At 39.6% G+C, this 15892-nt stretch overlaps 1 protein-coding gene across 1 annotated transcript in view; it reads right to left on the bottom strand.

Moving 5' to 3' along the window:
- The window catches only part of FYB1 (FYN binding protein 1), a 148142-nt gene that overhangs the window by 91954 nt on the left and 40296 nt on the right, over window positions 1-15892 (bottom strand). The gene's annotated exons all lie outside the window — the stretch shown is intronic.

The raw sequence follows: 15892 nt of genomic DNA, 5'->3' as shown, positions 1-15892 counted from the left end.
ACCAGATGAGAGCAGCTCCTTTAACTTACTACCCTATCTCCAAGTTGCTGAGAACATCTTGTTTTCTACCATGTCTTCCTTGAGCACTTTTTTTTTTTTTTTTAATCCTCGTGATTTCCTCCAATCCTCAAACAATTCCTAAAAGCAATAGGAAAGAAGATGGAAGGGAGAGTTTGGGTGTTGGGGGACGGAATGGGAGAAACTAGGTCCTTCCCTGAGCCCTCCCAAGGAGATGACAGCAGCAGAGGACTCTGAACCTCAACACAAGATGCATAAAAAATTATTAATACAAAAAATAATTATTAATACAAAAAAAGAGAATTATTAATACAAAAATTTGCTCCCGGGGCGCTTGTGTGGCTCAGTTGGTTAAGAGTCTGCCTTCGGTTCAGGTCACGATCCCAGGGTCCTGGGATCATGTCTCGTGTTGGGATCCCTGCTCAGTGGGGAGTCTGCTTCTCCCTCTCCCTCTGCTGCTCCCCTGTCTCCTGCTCATGCACATATGTGCGTGCTCTATCTTAAGTAAATAAACAAATAAATCTAAAAAAAAAAAAAATTGTCCCCCCCTCCACACATGTAAGAAAATCTGTCTCAGGGAAGAACTCTTTTATTCTGGATTTAGTCTGTATGTTGCAATTTATATTCTAGATCTATAATTTATTCTAGATTATAACAAGAGGCTACATTGCAGAATAGTTAATAACAGAGACTAGGGAGTCAGACTGCCTGGGTTTGAATCTTACCAGCTGTTTAACCTAGGGCAGGGCATGAATTCTCTGGACCTTAGTTTGCTCACCTCTATCGTAGGGATCATAAGACTGTGTCATGGGCTGTTAGGACCATGAAGCTAATCTCTGTCAGGCACTCTAAAAAGTGCTCAGAATGTAAGACAGTTTCCTATTTTTATATAGCAAGAGAAGCCTTAGGAATCATCTGTTCCTCTTCTCTCACTGCACTGGAGAGGAAACGGCAACCAAAGGGTTAAAGCAATATCTTACTTAGTTACAGCAACTTCTTGCCTTGGATTTCATGGGGGAAAACCCATGAAACACATGAATTCATTCAAACTCTACATGGTTTTAGTTTAGAGAATATGGAAGTGGTCAATTTAGAATTGGAATGTAAGTTTCTTAGCCGCCCACCCAGTCCCAGGAGGCAGGGCAGTGTCATGGTTAATAACCCACACTCCAGAATTATCCACTTGGGTTCAAATCTTGACTTTGCCATTTATTGGCCACATGACCTAAAAAGTTTCTTAACCTCCCTCAGACTCAGTTTTCTTCATCCATAAAATGAGAATAATAATAGTACCTGTTTTCCCACAGGGTTTTGCTCTTAAATCAGGATTCAGTAGGTGAATGCATGCCAAATTCATAGGTTAAGAATTACATGTACTATGCATCCAAAGATTGTCTGCCAATATCGTTTGTTCTAATTCACTATCCACATAACATCATTTTCTCCAGGTGCCCAAATTCTGAACTTATAATTGTTAATATTATCTTCTAATTTTATTTATTTATTTATTTATTTATTTATTTATTTTTTATGAATTTTTAATTTGAGTAGAGTTGGCCTCAGTGTTACATTAGTTTTTGGTGCACAACATAGTGCTTTGGTAAGTTTACACATTATGCTACATGATGTTCTAATTTGAAATCACTGTGACTGCAACAGACATACTGCTGGGTAACATAATGGAGTTACTGTATTTGAGTCTGGTTTACCTACGCTTCAAAACTTTTCATTGAATGTTAAAAGACAGAGAAAGAAATAGTAATACATCTTATGGAGGACATTTTGAAGAAACTAAAACAGCCCCTGAGCTTGCACTAATATGTCTAGCAAATCAATAAACCAAACTCTACAACTATGTGACCACTTATTCTGACTGCTTAGCTTTCAAGTTGTATCATTATCATTGTTACAGCTTTATTGAATACAATTTTCAGCACCCAGATTTGCCTTTAATCTTAACAATAATAGCTAGACTTCTTCCATAATATTAAGGAGAGACAGGTAAAAATGATTAATTCCTTTCATTGTAGATTGAATAGCCATTTCACTTCCCAGGGTTCTTTTTATTTTAAAAAAGTTAAAAAGAGGGGTGCCTGGGTAGCTTAGCTTGTTAAGCGTCCAGCTCTTGGTTTTGGCTCAGGTCCTGATCTCAGGGTCTTAGGATCAGCAAGGAGTCTGCTTGAGATTCTCTCTCTCTCTCTCTCTCTCTCTGTGCCTCCCCTCTCTAGAGCACTTGCTGTCTCTCTTTCCATCTCTCTCAAATAAATCAGTGGTTAAAAACAAAAGTTAGAAAGAGCGTAGGAGCCATGTATCATTGTATGATAGAGAGAAAAGTCAGTCAACTCTAAGCCCTATTGCCCCAGTTCTAGGGGTATCGTATATATTGACTTACCAGTATAGGACAAGTTTATGCCTATTGATCTGGAAGAACTAGTAATAACATTCACATTTACTCTCAAAAATGACCTGCTTTACACAATACGTTATTCAGTGACTACCCAGTTCCTCATTAGAGGAAACTACTGTCCTTAGTTTCTTATGTATATTTCTAAGCTGTACATATACAAAAATACATAAACATACACATGCATCCTTCCTGTCCCTATTTTTTGCCCAAGTGGAAACTCCTGCTTTGCAGCCTGCTTTTTTCCAGAACTGATATTCAGTGGCTATACACCTGCACAGCTGGGTATATCATCAGCAACCATTCTGATGGCTTGGTATCTTGTGTGATTCTAGTTGTTAAATATTTTCAATATTCACTCTGTTATTTTCTCTTACAATTGACCCACATTAGTGCATATTCTTTGCACAAACTTTTTTTTAAAGACAGGTTTTATTTTATTTTTTATTTTTACAACAGTTTTAGTGAAAAGATTGTACAGAGGGTTGTCCTATAGTTTGTCTCTAGTTTCCCTTTGTTAACACTTGACATTCGTTTGTAGGACCTTTTTAACTTTTAATGATTTAAAGATTGCGCTTCTACTTATTCTTAAGAAGCAGTATTTTACATCTGGAAGACCTCAGAGTTCAGTATATTTTAAGTAAATCAAACATTTCATCTCAAATTACTTAAGTTTCTTTTCCAAAGTCATTTGAAGCAATTCACTATTATTTCCAACTGTTATGTGCCTAGATAACAGTTAGTCCAAACTACCCCCACTCATTGCTCTGTAATTACACAGATGTAATTGGAGAAATGCTCTTGATAGAAACGAATTTCTTTTAGCCCCCATATATTTTTCCTTCCTCAGATTTGTGTTCTCTTCACTGGCATAAACTCACCACATTTGCCATGTCCCCTAGGAAGATGGCTGCGAGCAAAAAGGGTTTTGCTACATCCTCTGGGTTTCTAGTTCATAACTCTAGATTCCAGGAAATCTTTCTTTGCTTTTAGCAACTCACATGAAGAGAATAGATCAAGTACATACTTCAACAAAGGCTGAGATGACATTTAGGAGAGACATCAAGAAACTGCACATATTAAGAAAATGTTTCTCTTTGTAGCAGTTTGTCTACATAGTTTCATATGCAAACTTAAAAACACCACATGACTTTTGTTGCTAACAGGGTTTTGCTTGGTTTTGGATTTATTTTTATAGTCCTCATACTTTTTTTTCTTAAAGATATTATTTATCTGAGAGAGAGAGAGTGAGCACAAGTTAGTGGAGGAGGAACAGAGCAAGAGGGAGAAGCAGACTCCCCGCTGAGCAGGGGGTCCAACATGGGACTCAATCCCAGGACCCTGGGATTGTGACCTGAACTGAAGGCAGACGCTTAACGACTGAGCCACCCAGGTACTCCTGTACTGCTCTTACTTTTAAATATATGTTGAATATTAGATTAATCCCATGGTTCTCAATGAGAAAAACTTTGGGCAACGTCTGGAGAAATCTTTGATTGAAATGACGGACTGATGGGGTGCCTGGGTGGCTGAGTGTTAAGGATCAGCCTTAGACTCAGGTCATGATCCCGGGGTCCTGGGATCGAGACCTACAACGGGCTCCCTGGTCTGCAGGAAGCCTCCTTTTCCCTCTTCTACTCCCCCTGCTTGTGTTCCCACCTCTTGATGTCTTTCTGTCAAATAAATAAATAAAATCTTAAAAAAAAGAAATGATTGACTGAGGGAGTGCTTTTGGCATCTAGTGTGTAGAAATCGGAGATACTGCTGAACATCTCACAATGCCCAGGACAGCTCCTCAATAAAGTATTATCAGTCCAAATAGTCCCGAAGCTGAGAAGACCCGAGTTAATCTTATTACCCCTGGGTTATTAGAAACACCTTACCAGAACGTCCTCCTTTAATTTTTGTAATAGAATATAATCTAAGACCTATAAACAACTGTGTAAAAAATCAAACAAAGACCCCAAACCCCTAAAAAATACAAAAAAGCCCCCACCATTAGAGATTGTTTTCAAAGATTGTTTCAAAGTTTCATGTCTTTGAAAGTCTCTTCTTTGTGAAGTTTCATTTATAAAAAGCAAAAGAAATAAAACAACGGTGAATCATGGGTAACTAATAATTTTAAAATAACTGAAGCCTCCCTTTACCTCCGTAATATGTATTTGTGTTACTTTTGTAATAAAAGCATGAAGAGTGCAAACCACCCTTATGCATGCTATCATTCTCCCCTATATAGAGCCCAGGGAAAAAGAGAAGAAAGTCATTTGCTCTTGATTATATGTAATGCTTTTAATCATGAGGAAGACAGCAATTAATAAGAGTTTACCCAAATTGGTTTGTTTCTTTCTTTTGTCATTGATCAATTTTATTGTATGTGGATTTTCTTTCTTACTATGTTACTGATTTCTTTTTTTATTGTTAAGTCATGTTTTACCCATGCCTTCTGGTCTGAATTGATGGTTCTTCTCATAGAATAAAATGCCACCATTACCTGGAACAGGATTCCAGGTATGACGGCATCAGAGGGACAACGTTCCAGGAAGCCAGCTCTAGGCCTGCCCAAGCCCTCAGAGACTTTGGTCAGAGCGAATGGAAGAAGGAAGAAGGCAGATGAGAACAGGGTGCCGCGTGAGAGAGCCCAGCTTCTACCAGGGTGATGGCTCATGTTGCTCAAGTGCATTCAGCAAAGGATTGATAAAAAGGTATAATAAAAAGACAAAGAGGGCGCCTGGGTGGCTCAGTGGGTTAAAGCCTCTGCTTTCAGCTCAGGTCATGATCTCAGGGTCCTGGGATCGAGGCCCGCATCGGGCTCTCCGCTTGGCGGGGAGCCTGCTCCCCCCTCCCCCCGCCTACCTCTCTGCTGACTTGTGATCCTTCTCTCTGTGTCAAATAAATAATAAAAATCTTAAAAAAAAAAAAAAAAGACGAAGAAGATAGAAAGTTCTTTCCTAAGCCAAAAAAACTTTCCATCCTAGAGGTAGGAAGCAGGCTGGTGAAAATTTGTAATATGCTCAAGCAGCAGTTCAAACCTTCACAGAGCAATGTTACTCAACTTCACTAGTTTCTATTGCCTAGATTAAAGAAAATAACAGATATGGTCCCCACAACCAAGTTCCCCATCCCTTCTGAGTGCGTGCTCACATGCACAGGTGTGATAACTTTTCTTTTCGAAGAGACTTAATCTTCTCTATTCAGTAAACTTGGAAAAGGGAACTGCTTTAATCTGAAAATAAGCTTTCTTAAAACTGTTTATTGTCAGAAATTACATAATAAAACCATTCTCTTTGGTATTGGCTGTAAAGATGGAGTTAATAGAAGTTGCCTGGAAATATGGTATTTGTGACAACTTCTCACAAGATGGTAGATGGGAGGTTGGGCTAGAGATAACGAAAATGTGGTACGCTTTTTGCAGCCCCGTTAACACTGTCTAAATATTTAGGTACTTAGTGGGTCATAATTTAAGTACTTATGGTGTATACTCTGTTTCCCCAAGGAGATGTAAAAGCAGGAACCTAGTTTTATTTTTCTTCCTCAAAAACAGCCCCCCCTCTGCCACCATGCATTCCTGCAAGCACTCCCTAATGCCTGGCCCATTTCTTTCCGTAATATCAATCACACGTACTATACTGGCTGATGGGCTGAATTTATTTGCATTTCAGCATGACTAAGCATGCAGATAGCTGGGGACAAGAGTGTTGAGCCCCAGTCATGAATCTATTTTTAAGAGCTCTCTGTCTAACAGAGTCTCTACCTCATTGCAAATCGGCTGTGATGGATTCCAGTTGGCTGAGCCTCTGAGGTTGGAGGGAGGACCAGGGCCCTCTTCAACAGGATGTGGGAACGTGCTTCTTACCGCAAATTGAGTTCTTGGGGCAAGATCAGGCTGCTGCAGACTGGGCAAGGGCACAGGGAGGAGGAGGAGTTGGTGGCGGAAGCAGTGGGGGGAAGTCCTTACATTTTTCTCAGTGACTTGTAAAGGTGGATCTGGAACTGCAGACAACCCCATCCAGCCACCTTGTGTGGTGAGATGTAATCTAGTCAGAAGAAGATACCTGGCATGAGTGGGGTCTCTCTCTGGGGGCTGTGTTTTTTGACTCCCCTCAACACAGGTGAACTTGGCCGTTGTCCTGCAGGAGGCTGGCCTAAGTAACCTAGCAGAAAACCTCTCTATCATCATTCCCTCTTGCATTACCTCAGGCACCTGTTGGTCTGGAGCCTGTCCTTGCTCCCCCTGTGTTCTCTCTTTTAGAGTGAATTGAAGAAGAAGAAGCAAGATATTCAGGAGCTGGTAAAACTCCGATGGTGATGGCCCATTTTCCACATTCTGTGTCATCCTGGACTCTCAAGGTGTATTGATCCATTGGGCTTTTGTGTACCTTCTGTCTTTAAAGACCAGGCTTGAAAATCACCACCTCTCTACGAATGAGAGTCTTTGAACCGCTTTCTGGATATCCTACCAAATAGCTCCTACATCAACACAGTTTTGACTTTGTCATGGCTTCCGGTGACTTACGTGAAATGTATAAGGAAGTTTAATAAGACTTCCTATGTGTTTCTGAAATTTGTTCTGCTGTAAGTTTTTGACTCTTTGATGCTAATGGCATGGTGTCAGGAGACAGAGAATAGAGAGTCTGATGCAGATAGTAGAGAACAACAAACAGTCCTAGAACCATTTATTCTTAGTGAATTATATAAATGTTTTATAGCAGATTTAATTTACATTTGCTCACTGTGTAATTCACTTAGACTGAGTTAACTAAATATACCAAATTAGGGAATAATCTCTCAGGAATTTGACCAATGAACTTGTAGATAATTGAAGTGCTTTCATAGATATCTTACTAGTGGCTTATTTGGATCTTAAGATAATACTTAAGTATTGACAATTATACAATATAAGTCTTTTCATTTTTCCTGGGCCTCCTACTTTGTCATCTCAAAGAGATCTTAATTTCATCTACTACTTCTAGTGGTTATTCTTTTTTTTTTTTTTTCTTTTTTTGTAGGCTTCACACTGGGACCTGACCTCATGATCCTGAGCTGAGGTCAAGAGTCAGACACTTAACTGACTGAACCACCCTGGTGCCCCTGGTTATCCTATTTTTATGTATAAGTAGTATAAACCAGCTAAACCAAACTTACTTTGTTAAAAGCATATGAAATTTGAAGTAAAAACTCTTGATGGCTGAAAAAGATGTTGTTTGACATAGGAAAAAGAAAAGAGAAATGTTCTGCTTCCTTTTTTCTCAGCCTCCACACCCACCCCCCCCAGCACAGACACAAACACACAGACACAGGAGCCTAGATGGTGAGTTCCTTCTCTATACTTGACCAGAAGTTAGAAACTGAAAGTATATGGTCAACATGGAGTGGGCTGGGGTAAGGAGAAAAGACCATCTGTGGGGTTTTCTAGAGACTTCCTTCCCAGCATGGGAAAGTTCTGTGAGAAGAAAATGGCTCAGAAGAGGAAGGCATTGGCAAGCGGATCAAGACAGGCTGTAGGAAGGGATTAAGAGTGTGAATGGAGAAAGTGAAACTAGATGGAAGAAGTGGAGGGTTATGGAAGATTCCTCAGGGACCTCACTCTATAGAATATGGCAACCCGAAGCCCTGCCTCATATGCCCCTCCCATTCCTATTCCATCTCCCCTTTTGAACTATGAGGAAAATGCATCAGTATTTAGTAATCAGGAGTGAAGAGTACAATCACCTCACACCTCTTACCTCATTTCTCTCTTATAAGTCACAGTAACAGAAGTCTGCCATGAGATGAGCAATTTCTCTCACCTTTGTCACCGTGGGGCTCTTTAGCGCAGATTGCATCCTTTCTCATTAAAACTGTGATGCTCTCAATTTCAAGCTTTTCATGGTGTAGATCCTGCACTTAACACCAGTTACCCTCTCCCCACCCCCATCCCCCATCTTCCCAGGGTGCTTCATGGCTTTAGCTGCTCTGGGTTTTCACTTATCTCTTCCTTCATATATTGTTTCATTTTCTTCTGAGAGTACTGGTGACTCCATGTTAATGTGCCAGTGGTTCTAGTATGTGGCACTTTGCCAATATCTAGTTTAAAATCTGTGCTTAATTAAGATCACTCATCTCAGGGTACAAATGACCTCAAACCACCCCCCCCCACACACATACACAAAGTGTGCACACTTGTTTAATTAGCAAAAAATTCTAGAGTTTGGCATTTTATATCTGTTACTAATTCTATTATTAGAACTAATAATCTCATTAAAAAAAGATTTTATTTATTTATTTGACAGAAAGAGAGAGAGAGCACGAGAGTGTGTGTGCACACAAGCAGGGGGGAGGGGCAGAGGGAGAGGGAGAAGCAAGCTCCCCGCGGAGCAAGAAGCTCAATGCAGGGCTCAATCCCAGAACCCTTGGATCATGACCTGAGCTGAAGGCAGACGCTTAATCAACTGAGCCATCCAGGAACCCCTAGTAACCTCATTTTTAAAAATTTTATTTATCTGTCTGAGAGAGAGAGCACAAGCAGGGAGAGGGGCAGAGGGAGAAGCAGGCTCCCCACCAAGCAAGGAGCTCAGTGCAGGACTCAATCCCAGGATCCTGGGATCATAACCTGAGCCAAAGGCAGATGCTTAACCAACTGAGCCATCCAGGTGCCCCCTAATAATCTCATTTTAAAGCAAAATTTCACACATAATATCTTACTTAATCCTCCCAAAGCCTGGTTTATTCCTATTGTCAGTGAAGGATAAACTAAGTTCAAGCACATGGTAAAAAAGAGAGCTAAATTGAGGTTTTCTAACTCTAAATCCCATGTTTACCACAATTCACCATAAAAATCATGACTTTCTTTCCTTCTGGTATGGTTACGATGTTGAGTTTGAATCCTCAGCTCACGCAAGACAAATTTCTTATTCTGGTCCAAGAAGTTCTCCACCTAACCTTAATGATCTAACCATGGCAGGCGATGTGTTAGCACTTGTTCTACCCACAGTCGTGATCAAAGCAGATCTGAGATGAGCAAGGAGACAAAGCAAGAAAGGGGACATAAAGCCCTAGACCAATATATCCATCAACTTTGTAACATCACAGGCAATCTGAAAAGGCTGAGAAGACAAACAATTCTCCTTGTGTTATTTTTGATATTTGGTCTGTGTGGGTGGGTGTGGAGGTGGTATGTTTATATAGAGGACTGTATTAGATCTCTTTTCCCTTTAAACAACTGCCCCCTAGAGTCAGTGAGATGAATCATCCATCTGGCCATTCAGGGGCCTGGGGCACAATTATGGTTCATTCATTGTTCCCCTGGGGTAGTGTTCATTATTCATCTGGCTGCTGAGAGAAGTTCAAGGGTGACCTGAAGGGAAGGAGGCTATGATTTGGGAAGGCCCATGGCAAAAATCAGATTGATAGCAAAGAATTCATATTAAAAACTCCTTCTGCTTGGGATTAATAAAAGCAAAGCAAAGCAAAGCAAAGCAAAACAAAACCCAAAACCCAAAACCAAACCCATTAACATCTATGGTTCATTCAAAGAACAGAAATAAAGAATTAAACACACCAAATTCCCTTCTTGTTTTATGATTTTTAAAATAGTGTGGTTTTCCTAAAGAATAAAGAGACTACAGAGAGAGACATCTATTATTTTAAAATACGTGTTTCTTTTAATTAAAATATTTACTACCCATTAGGATGGCTATTATAAAAAACAAAAACAAACCAAAAAGCCACCAGAAAATAACAAATGTTGGCGAGAAATGTGGAGAAATTGAGCCTTCTTGCATTGCTGGTGAGCATGTAAAATGGTGTAGCCGCTGTGGAAAACAGTATGGTGTTTCCTCAGAAACCAATCCAGCAGTTCTACTTCTGGATATATATACCCAAAAGAAGTGAAAGCAGGAATAGATATTTGTGCACTTGTGTTCACAGTAGCATTATTCACAGTGGTCAAAAATGGGAAGAAACCCAAGTGTCAACAGTGGAGGATTGAATAAGGAAAGAGAGGTATATACACACCATGGAATATTATTCTGTCTTAAAAAGGAAGGAAATTCTGATTCATGCTACAACAAGGATGAGCCTTGAGGTCTCTATGCTGACTAAAGTAAATTAAGTGTCACAAAAAGACAAATATTGTATGACTCCACTTATCTGAGATTTGTAGAGTAGTCAGATTCTTAAAGAGTGAAAGCGGGATGGTGGTGACCAGGGGCCAAGGTGGGGAGGCCATGGGGAGTTAGTGTTTAATGGGTACAGAATTTTAGTTGGGAGCAAATGAAAACATTCTGGAGATAGATGGCATTAATGGTTGTGCAACAGAGTGAATGTACTTATGGCCACAGAACTGTACATTTAAAAGTGGTTAAAATGGAAGTTTTATGTTCTGTATATTTTACCACAAAAAAGAGTAAAATAGTTAAACAGCATCTGAAAGATGAATAAACAAAAACTCTTTGTAAATGATACAGTTGCTTTGATACTGTTCCACAGTGAGATAGTTTCTTTCTACCTCAATTTTAGTGATTGGAAGAGGATAATGGAAGTGATTCAGAATAGTGGAGAAAATGATCCTTCATCAAGATCAAGCTTATATGTATATATTCTTGGGTCCGGATGAAATTGTGTTTGATTGAGAATATTTAAAAAAAAATTTAAAATGCTTTAAATGACTTACATATAAGTGTGGCAAAAATGTAACAAAGGACTGATGTCAAAGTTCTAATATAATAAATAAATATAAATAAAATATAAATAAAAACAATAAAAAACTATTTGAGAGGTATAAGCATACCTCACTGACTAAAGTCATTTTTTGATTGATAGGTTAAATAAAGGTGTTCTGGATGGTCTCCTCTGAGGTGGGACAGGGAAAGCAGAGGGTTAGAAGCACAGGTTATGATAAAATCACTTTGGGAAATTGTTTTCAAGCAGCACATGGTATATAACCCATCCTATCCTGCTGTCTTCCCCTAATGGTTTCTCTCTGGTGAATCACCACCTCTGTTAGCTGTCAGGACAAATGGGAGTATGTGGCATTCCATGGCATATTGGGAAACCAAAATGATTAAAAACACTAATAATGAACTATTAGAAAGAGCACATAAGCCCATTCACATTAAATTCACATTAAGAACATAAGCCCATTCACAATAAAATACTTAAGAATAAGTTTAACCAAGGAGGTGAAACCTCTTTATATTGAAAAGTATGACAGTGGTGAAAGAAATTGAAGAAGAAACAAATAAATGAAAAGATATTCCATGTTCATGAATTGGAAGAACTAATATCATTAAAATGTCTATACTACTTGAGGCAATATACAGATCCAGTACAATCTCTATCAAGTTTCCAGTGGTTTTATTTTTCACAGAAATTGAACAAACAATGCTAAAATTTGTATGGAATCATAAAAAAAAAAGCCAAAGCTATTTTGAGAAAGCAGACATGTTACCTGGCTTCAAAGTGTATGATAAAGCTATAGTAATGAAAACAGTCTGGTATTGGCATAAAAACAGATACACAGAACAGAATAGAGAGCCCAGAAAGAACCCATGCATATATGGTAGGTTAATTTATGACCGAGGAGTCAAGAATATATCACAGGAAAAAAAATAGTCTCTTTCATAAATGGTGTTGGGAACATTGGACAGCCACATGCAAAAGAATGAAACTGGACCACTATCTTACACCATACATAAAGATTAACTCAAAATGGATTGAAGACTTGAATGTAACACCTGAAAAAATAAAACTCCTAGAAGAAAACACACGCAGTAAGACCCCCTTTACACAAGTCTTAACAATGACTTTTTGAATCTGACAACAAAGCAAAAGTAACAAAAGCAAAAATAAACAAGTGGGACTCATCAAATTAAAAAGCTTCTAGAAGGGACACCATCAACAAAAAGAAAGGGCAACCTATTAAATGGGAGAAAATATTTGTAAGCCATACCTCTGATAAGAGGTTAATATTCAAAATATATAAAGAACTCATACAACTCAATAGCGATGAACAAACACAAACAAACCAATTTAAAAATTGGGCAGAAGATCTGAACAGGTATTTTTCCAAAGAAGACATATAGATGGCCAATAGACACATGAAAAGATGCTCAACATTACTAATCATCAGGGAAATGCAAATCGAAAGGACAATGAGTTATCGCTTCATACTTGTTAGAATGTCTATTATAAGAAAACAAAAACAAAACCCAAACCACAAAGATAACAAGTGTTGGCAGGGAGGTAGAGAAAAGAGAACCTTTGTCCATTGTTGATGGGAATGCAAATTGGTGCAGCCACTATGGAAAATAGTCTGCAGGTTCCTCAAAAAATTAAAAACAGAACTACTGTGTAATTCAGCAATTCTTTCTGGGTATTTACCTGAAGAATTGAAAACACTAACTTGAAAAGATACATACACTCTGATCTTTGCAGCATTGTTTGTAATAGCCAAGATATGGAAGCAACCTAAGTGTCCAGTAGCTAAAAAGACCATAGTGTATATAAACAGTGAAATAGTATTCAGCCACAAAAAAAGAATGAAATTTTGCTCTTTGTGACATCATGGATGGACCTCAAAGGTATTATGCTAAGTCAAACAAGTTAGTCAGAGAAAGACAAATACTATGTGATCTCTCTTATATGAGTAATCTAAAAATAAATAAAGTAAGAAGACCAAGCTCATAGATACAGAGACTAGATTGTGGTTGCTAGAGGTGAGGGTTAGGGGTTTGGGAGAAATGAGTGAATGTTTTGGTTTTGGTTTTCTTTAGTTTAAATACATTGAATTAAAAACAAACAAACAAACAAACACGCCCAGACAGGGGCACGGCACAGGTCTCCCACTCCACAACAAGGTAACTCCCACCACACATAGAACGTATTTTGATCACTTCTAAGACTCTCAAAGCTCATCCTTAACTACCCGTACAAATAATCATCTGTGAGACAAACAATCCAATGAAAAGTAATATGAAGCTGAAGGGAAGGAAGCTGAAAAAGAGAAAAAAATCCATTGGGATCTTGGGTCTCTTCTGCTCTTATCCTCATATCTTCACTGATTAACTCTGCCTAAAAGAATTACAGAGATTTAATGGCAAGGTTGAGGAAAGTTTCGGGGTATACCCTGATTCAGCATGGGTAAGTGGATTAGGGCACAGATCTGGGATGCTTGTCTTTCTAAATTTCCTCTCTATTATCTACAACTGCTATAGTAGGTTGAAAGATAACTTGCTCTCCCCCTCAAAAAAAAAAAAAAAAAAAAAAAAAAGGTAAGTTCACAACTCAGAACGGGTGAATGTGATCTCATTTGGGAAAAGAGTTTTGCGGATGTAATTAAGGATCATCTGAAGCAATCTTCCTGGATTACCCAGGTGGCACTAAATCCAGCAACAAGTGGGCTCCTAAAACACAGAAGGGAGAAAGAGAGGAGGAAAAGGCCCTGTGAAGACAAAGACAGAGATTGGAGAGATGTAGACAAAGAATGCCTGGACCCATCAGAAGCTGGAAGAGGCAAGGAACCAAGACTCCCCCGGGGCCTTTGGAGGGAGGATGGCCTGGTTAACTCCTTGATTTTAGAATTCTGGCCTCTAGAACTGTGAGAGAATACATGTCTGTTGTGTCACCTCATGCATGACAATTTGTTGCAGGAGCCACAGGAAGCTAACATGCCCACCTTCACAAAAGTCCAAAACACTTTCGTGCTGTTTTTCTATGAATGTCTAAGTGCCTCCACGGATGAAGTTCATGAGGCAGGCCACCACGTCTTGTTGCATGATTAGCTTTACTCCCCCACTATTTGTTATCCCCCACAGGGCAGGCAGTCCTGCTGGGATTGTCCCTGGCTTGGAAAGACAGAGCGGGATTGAATTCCATGTAGCGGTAAGGGGTAGTGGCTTTTAACCAGCTCCTGGAAGCAAGGTTAAGGCACTATGTGGACCAACATCCACAGCGTGGACTCAGCAATATTTGAGTTTATATACTCAATGGGTTTGCCTGTTTCTTGTCCATATAAGGAGACGAGCTAGCAGAAGTAGAAAAACAGAAGAAACCCTGAACTCTCCAAATCTATGAGAGAGAAACCCCCTACCAGCTTCTGAGGAGGTAATTTCACTTTCTAAACTTTCCCATCGGACTTTCCCCTCTGCCCAAACACATACATATTTGGTGTATTCCTAGTGGTTGGATGCAGAAACTATTCCAACCTCCACCTCTTGGCACTCAGCAGCTGTAGACATGAAGGCTTGGGACGTATTTGACCCTTTGCTTTGATAAATTAAAATGGGTTAAGCAATTGCTTGCACTTAGCTTTCAGACCACTAGGTGTCAGTGTGACTGCTCCATGAGGCTGCCCTAAATTTCAAGAGGGAATTTCCCCCAGAAACCAGCTTTAGTGAGCTCCCTGACTGAGAAGGGCCCTCTGGATTGGGGCAGGAGCTGGGGAGCATATAAAACCCCTGGCAGTTAAATGGATGGAAATGACAAGCAGGCAGCATGAATATGAGCCTTTAAAATAATCCCCCAAGAGAAATGGAATCCTTCCCAGGCTTTTCTTTTTAAAACAGAAGGCTAACTTCTCCCAGCGGCAGTCTCTTGAATTTGCTGGGATTCCTTTGATATTCCTGGTCACTTTTAGTGGAAGATTTTTAAAGATGTGTTTTTATTGGAAAGAACAATGTCTTCCTCTTGTCCCTCATCTATCATTTATTCTTAATTTCTGAGGTATTATAATATTTGAAGTATATGCACGTTTGTCCACATAAAACCTCTCCTGACAGCCTTGCAGCATGGGCAGAGAAGCCACAGCCATGACTTTGCCTTGTGTTCATAAACCCAACTATTTTTCTACATGGGATAATCTCTACCTAATGCCAAAACATTTACAGTGGCAAATATTAACAATCTATGATTATGTATTAGTACACAAAAATTCATATAACTTTATACTCACAATAGCTCTCTGAGGTAAGTACTACTATTACCTTTATTTTTTGGAGGAGGAAACTGAGGCACAGAGAGGTTACGTGGCTCTCCCAAAGTCCCACAGCTGCTAGGAGGCCACGCAAGAGGCCCACGCTCTTCCCTGAATTACCTCATTATAACTTTAAAAGGTGGGCGGAGGGGGCTGTGTGGGGAGGGGAAGCCTAATGAATTCTTCAGAGGCAGAAATGCATACGTGAAGGCCAAGGGTTCAATCAAATTTTGTTTTAAGTTACTGTGCCTGTGAACGATTTCCTCAGATCATTCGAAGCCCTTTGTCATGGTTTGTCCCCATTTGCCAGGATTCCTTCTGAGAAGGCAGGGCTGATGGCCGAGTGGCTTCCTGTCCCTGGCCTGTGCAGAAAGTTCACACGAATTCCCCCCCCCCCCCACCAGATCTTAAGGTTCGGAGGGAATGGAAATTTGCTTCTCCTCATCAAAAGGATGAGCACACACTTGTCAGCAACCGGGATGGAAGAAATCATCTGTGCCCAGTAGCACCACGTTTCTGGT

Source organism: Martes martes (genome assembly GCF_963455335.1).
Source record: "Martes martes genome assembly, chromosome: 5".
In the NCBI taxonomy this organism is placed as follows: domain Eukaryota; kingdom Metazoa; phylum Chordata; class Mammalia; order Carnivora; family Mustelidae; genus Martes; species Martes martes.
The sequence above is the reverse complement of the archived record's forward strand: the minus strand, read 5'-3'. Positions and strand labels throughout refer to the sequence as shown.